The sequence below is a fragment of the Megalobrama amblycephala genome, linkage group LG9, assembly GCF_018812025.1.
Source record: "Megalobrama amblycephala isolate DHTTF-2021 linkage group LG9, ASM1881202v1, whole genome shotgun sequence".
NCBI classification, from domain to species: Eukaryota; Metazoa; Chordata; class Actinopteri; order Cypriniformes; family Xenocyprididae; genus Megalobrama; species Megalobrama amblycephala.
The window spans coordinates 35351758-35358555 of NC_063052.1; positions in this window are offsets into that span (position 1 = coordinate 35351758).

A 6798-nucleotide genomic window follows, 5' to 3' on the forward strand; every position below is an offset into this window, starting at 1 on the left:
ATCACAAATAAAGTGTACTTATAACACAAAGTGTACTCATAACAGAAATAAAGTATACTTATAACACAAATTAAGTACACTTTAATATCACTAATCAAGCATGTAATTAGTCCCTACACAGACATACTTAAAGTGTACTAAGTATACTTGAAATTGTTCCAATTTAGCACACATAAGTATACTAAATATACTTAAAGTTGTATTTTAATACTACTTAATTTCAACTTAAATATACTTAGTACAAAATTAGTTGTTTCAAAATAGCACACTTTAAATGAACTAATCATTAGCACACTTGAAATATACTAATAATTAGTCTTGCTGCAAGTATACTTAGTATACTTTTTTTTCACTAGGGTATTTCTGTTATTTCCAGAAGTCCAGAAATTGTATGATTTCAGGCACTGTGCACTTTGCAAGACTTTTTTGAAACAGACATCACAATGTCTTGAATAAATACAAATACTGTGAACAAACACTTTTTGCCTCTTCTGTTACACATAGGTCTACATCAAATTGTCCGGCAATGAATTATTTTTCAGAATCACTGTATCATGATACCATCGATATAATGGACAAAATTGTATTACGAGTACATTGTAGTCGCGAGTACATCAGAGTCCTATGCAATTATTCTTGCCTCACTAAATGCCGCAAAGTGTCCTCCTTTTTGGTGTTATGGAAATGGCCACCATATATATATATATATATATATATATATATATATATATATATATATATAATTTTACACACAAATATATATTTACACACAACTACATGATATTAAGTGTTAGTGCATACACACACGAAGTTTTCAGTAACTTCAAGTCGCTGCAACAGGCCCAGGTTTACAGATAGATGGGTCCAGAACCTGGAGATTGTAAAAGTGGGGCAGAAAACTGTCGTCCGTTCAAAGGTATGCTAATGTTTTTAGCACACACTCCTCGCTCTCTCTCATCTATCTGCGTGCAGTCAGAATTCAACAAACCAGCGTGTGTGTGTGAGAGAGCGAGAGAGAGGCGCGGGCGCGATCGAACAGTGGAAACATAAAAACATACTCCGTCATTTTGTTCATACAGGACATCTTTCAAACTGCAAAGTGTTTACTTATATTTGTGTACACACAATAAAACACAACATTGTGCTTTTGTCAAAATGTAAACTTGTCAAACTGTAACCTACAACTGTCACCCAACCAAAATCTCACACACACACGCTGGTTTGTTGAATTCTGACTGCACGCAGATAGATGAGAGAGTGAGGAGTGTGGTGCTTAAAACATTAGCATACATTTGAACGGACGACAGTTTTCTGCCCCACTTTTACAATCTCCAGGTCCTGCATCCCACCGGGGATAAAAATTATTCAGCAGAGGCAGGGATACATAGACCAGAAGGGGGAAAATCCCCCCATTCCCCCCTACAAATCGCACCCTGGTGATATACAACAACAATAGGCAGCATATTCCCCAGACCGTTATTTCCGGCGTGACGATCGAGTCTGTCCCAAAAATACCTCTCAATGCGCCCTCGTGGACTCGCGCCAAGGGCCCTATTGGTCTGCACTACATGACGTCACCAAAATGTGGACTCTGAGGAAGTCCACAAGTCCGGAGTGTGCCATTTGGGACAGGGCCTAAGTTACATCATGTGAGGAAGTTGCCGGTAGCGGCACATTTAAAGCCTGTTCTCACAGCAGCTGAAAAAATTAAACTTATCATTTTGATGGCGGATTGTAATCCAGAAAGATTGTTAACATTAACAATTTGAGAACAATATAACAGTAATAATAATTTGCACGGTTTGGTGTGATCAGAGCTAAGCGATCGTTAGATTTAATCATCCTTGGCAGCAGTGGCGTAGCAAGTCAGCCCCCGGCCCGTATGCAAAAAATTTTCACGGGCCCCCCTCGGTTTCGCGGGGGGTGGAGGGGATGTGCGTCTTATGCGAATGAGTCCCAGGACTTTAATATGAATAAGATATTATCACCAACATGCAGACAAAACTTGTTTAAAAAAAAAAAATCTAGGAATGATAACACTATATTTCCTCCATCATTTTGATTATGCATTTAAGAAATGTCAAAAAACGGCTTTCACAGTCTACGTTTGAATTCGACCGATTGGACTCTGGCTTTGGAATTTAAGAATGATCATAGCAATAGTCCTAAGATTTATGTTATAAAGGTATGAATTAATTAATCTGTCACAGACCTTTTTAATGCACATGTTTTATTCCTAATAAATTTACTAAAAGTTTCTTCTCTAAATATGTTTCCGTCACGTTTTATGTGCATTTTATTTAGTTGAATAAAGAGTATCCACCCCAGTGAGTACGAGTTACTTTTATTCACATCTTGTGCAGTAGCCCATCTTAAAATGTGCAGACGTAGTCGTTTTTTTCAGAAAACCATTATGACTCATTTAAAATGCTGTTCTACTTACATTACTGCATGCATACGTTTCAGAAACCCACTTGAAAAACGGCACGGTCAGAATAGATCATCGCTAAGACATGGCGTGGACTATTTTATGGTCAATTTATTCAGATTCTTAATGATTTTTAGTACATTTAAAATAGATAGGCTAGCAAGTTATTGACAACATTAATACTTCATTTTTCTGAACGTATGTACACGGGTTCTGTGCACGTGCAAGCCTTTGAAAGTATTTGGCTGGAGAAAGACGCGTTCGGTGTGTGCACTGCGCACTATCTAGTGGACTTTTGTTTCCAAGCACTCAATTCACTCTCGCATGGGCTGTTGTAGCTACAGTACACACGCTGTCCGTGCCATTACGAAAATTGGGCTACACGCGGACGGGGAGAGCGAACGTCCACAAACCCTCCTGATGATGAATGTTCGTAATAGGGACTGTGCGCGGACGTTAAGCCCATAATAGCGGGCCCCCAATCCGCCCGGGCCCATGTGCACGTGCATACCTTGCATGCCCAGACGCTACGCCACTGATTGGCAGCACGATTTATTGTAGGCCTAATGCTTTTTTCCTCAGTTGGTCAGAACAAAAGTGGCAGACATGTTACTTACTTGTTCAGATGATATTTTCCAGTGAAAATTCTTATATTGGTCATACTTTCAAGACGTAGAGTCTGTGATTCTGAAGTTCAGTATCCACACCGGTGCGGTGACTGACAGCAAACATTAGATTCATCCGTGCTGACGAGCTGTGCCGAGGCACAACGCACGTACAGATAACTGTTCCGCATATGACTGCAATCGCAGGTTTCAAACAGAGATGGCTACAAAGAGGAAAAACTGCGGACAGCAGCTTTAAATTAAATTAAATTAAATTAAATTAAATTATATTAAAATGCAGAAATTAAATGAAACAGGATGTTTTTGAACACCAGGACCTGGAGGAGTCCACTGCAGCTGTCCTGGGCTACATTAAGTATTCCACGGATATTGTCACCGTAGACAAGTGTATCTGGATCTATCCCAACCAGAAGCCATGGATGACAAGAGAAGTCCAGTGCTGGCTCAGGGAGAGGGACACTGCTCTCAGGTCTGGTGATAGGGCACAATACAGCACTGCCAGAGCCAACTTGAAAAGAGGCATCAGAGAGGCCAAGGCTGCTTACAGGAGGAAAATCGAGGACCACTTTCACAGAAACAACACAAGGCAGGTGTAGGAGGGGGTTCAGCACATGAGTTGCTAATAGTGATGCATCAGTGGCGGAGGAGTTAAACCATTTCTTTGCCGGTTTTGAGGTGGAGTCTCCTGAGGCAGCCACATTCCATCCAAAAGCTCACAGTAGCCACATCTTCATAGTGGATGATCAAGAGGTGAGGCGCACACTGAGGGCGGTGAATCTGAGGAAGGCTGCAGGACCCAATGGCATCACTGGACGGGTCTTTACTAAGATCTTCAACCAGTCTTTATCCCAGTCAACCATTCCACCATGTCTGAAGTCCTTGCTTATAGTCTCAGTACAAAAAAAGCCTACCATTGACAGCTTTAATGATTACTGCCCAGTGGAATTGACACTCATTATAATGAAGTGTTTTGAGAAACTGGTCTGGAGTCATATCATCACCTGCCTTCCACCCATATTCGACACACACCAGTTTGCATACAGACCAAATCGATCTACAGAGGATGCCATAGCCACAGTTCTTCACACTGCTCTAATCCATCTGGAGCAGCAGTGGAGCTTCGTTAGACTGCTCTTTCTGGACTTTAGCTCCGCATTTAAACGATTAGTCCACTTTTAAATAAACTTTTCCTGATAATTTACTCACCCCCATGTCATCCAAGATGTGTATGTCTTTCTTTCTTCAGTCAAAAAGAAATTAAGGTTTTTGATTCCAGGATTTTTCTCCTTATAGTAGACTTCAATGGGCCCCAAACAGTTGAAGGTCAAAATTAGTTTCACTGCAGCTTCAAATTGTTCTACACGATCCCAGATGAGAAATAAGGGTTTTATCTAGTGAAACCATCGCTCATTTTCTGAAAAAAATTGAAAATTATGTAAGTTTTAACCATAAGCTCATCTTGAACTAGCTCTCTTCTTCTTCTCCTCCATTAGAATTCTGGCAGTGTAGACGTTGCTAAGTGTAATACTGCCCTCCACAGGTCAAAGTTTTGAACTAATTTTTATATGCAATATGCTAGTTAAATAGTATATTACAATTAGTTCAAACCTTGACCTGTGGAGGGCAGTATTACACTTAGCAGTGTCTACACTGCTGGAATTCTAATAGAGGAGAAGAAGAGAGCTAGTTCAAGATGAGCATTTATGGCCAAAACTTATATAATTTTCATTTTTTTTAAGAAAATGAGCAATGGTTTCACTAGATAAGACCCTTATTTATCATCTGGGATCGTGTAGAACAATTTGAAGCTGCAGTGAAACTAATTTTGACCTTCAACTGTTTGGTGCCCATTGAAGTCTACTATAAGGAGAAAAATCCTGGAATGTTTTCATCAAAAACTTTAATTTCTTTTTGACTAAAAAAAGAAAGACATGGACATCTTGGATGACATGGGGGTGAGTAAATTATCAGGAAAAGTTTATTTAAAAGTGGACTAATCCTTTAATACCATCCTTCCCCACAGACTGGTGACCGAGCTGGCCAACTTGGGACTATCCCACTCTATCTGCCTCGCTCACAGAGAGTCCTCAGCCTTAACACTGGCTCCCCTCAGGGATGTGTGCTGAGCCCCATATCTACACCCTCTAGACTCACAACTGCATCCCCACACACTCCAGCAACGCCATCATCAAGATTGCTGATGATATCACTGTTGTGGGACGCATCTCGAAGGGGGAAGCGTCTGCATATCAGGATGAGGTGGAGCACTGTCTGTGTGGTGTATAGACACTAACTTGGTCCTTAACACCACCAAGACCAAAGAGCTGATCATAGACTACAGGAGAATTAAAACAGTCATTCAGCCTGTACTCATCGGCAGGGACTGTGTAGAGAGGGATTCCGACTTTCGTTTCTGGGCATTCATTGAGCTGTTAAAAATCTACTGACCAGCCAATAAAAATCTGTTTGTCCTGACTGTCTTGTGAGTGTGGATAGAGTTTTATTTCTCTTATCTATTTCTGAGTCTTTATTCATTTTATTTATTATTTATTAAGATGATAATTGTTCTTGTTTCATTGGCGTTTCTTTTTTAATTATATTCACTGTTGTGTTTGAGTGAAATGCACCAGTAATGAAATATAGTATTATTAATTTTATTGTATACAAGTATACAATGACAATAAAAGGTATTCAGTTCAATTGTCTGGTTTATTTTGATGTAAAAAAAAAAAAAAAAAAAATACAGGCAATTTCATTTTGATAGGTAGAGATAGGAGGAAAGATGGCATAATTATTTGTTACAGTTTTTTACAATTGCTTACAAGTGTTTACCAATACATAAAGTACTTTTTCTAAACTCTTAACACAGCAACATACCCACATCACACAATTAGCCAAATAGTTCATTATCTGCCCCAAACCATATTTTGTTAAATAAATACAAACTCTACATTTCAAAACACTAAAAACATTTGTATACATATACTAACTCTATCAAAACACAGCAAGCGTGATTCAAAAGTGTTGTTCTGTCAAACACTAGCACTAGTTTTCTGTCCAACATGAACATATAGTCAATCATATGTGCAATGACTGTCAAAATACTAACAGTTGATGGCATTACAAAAACTGCATTACTTGTCATCTTTCAGTTCTACCTGCCAAAAAAAATAAATAAATAAATAAATAAACTAAATTTTTATAATTTAGTTTACTTTTACTGCAGTAAAAGTAGAATACTCACATGCAAGCCAGTCAAAATTTTTGGTTGAGTACTAAATGTCTGCATTCTTGGCAACATACTATCTAAAAGTGAATGAGTCATTACTTTATAGAATGTGCAGTGGAAAAATAGGAAGAAATTAAAAGAATTGCTTAAGGCAGCTACTGGTTAAATGAGTCCCCTAGCTCACAGTTGGCCCCTTGGTTGAAATCTCTTTTTGGGGGTGGGGGTGTTGGTGCCCCCATAGAGGGTGGGATAGTTAGTGCCCTATGCAGACCACATATTCTGCATATGGAATAGTGGTAGTAGAATCGTTGTAATCAAAGCTTTATGTAACCTTTGGCTAAAAGTAGAAGAAACCCCGACTGCGCCACCTAGGTTATTTCTCTACCCAGGAAAAGTAAAATATACACAGAGAGAATTCAACCAAAAGGAAGTACAATAAGATGAAGGACCCTGCTGGATCGGATGGAATCAAAGACAGAGACGTGACTTTACAAATATAGAGTATAAATTTATTC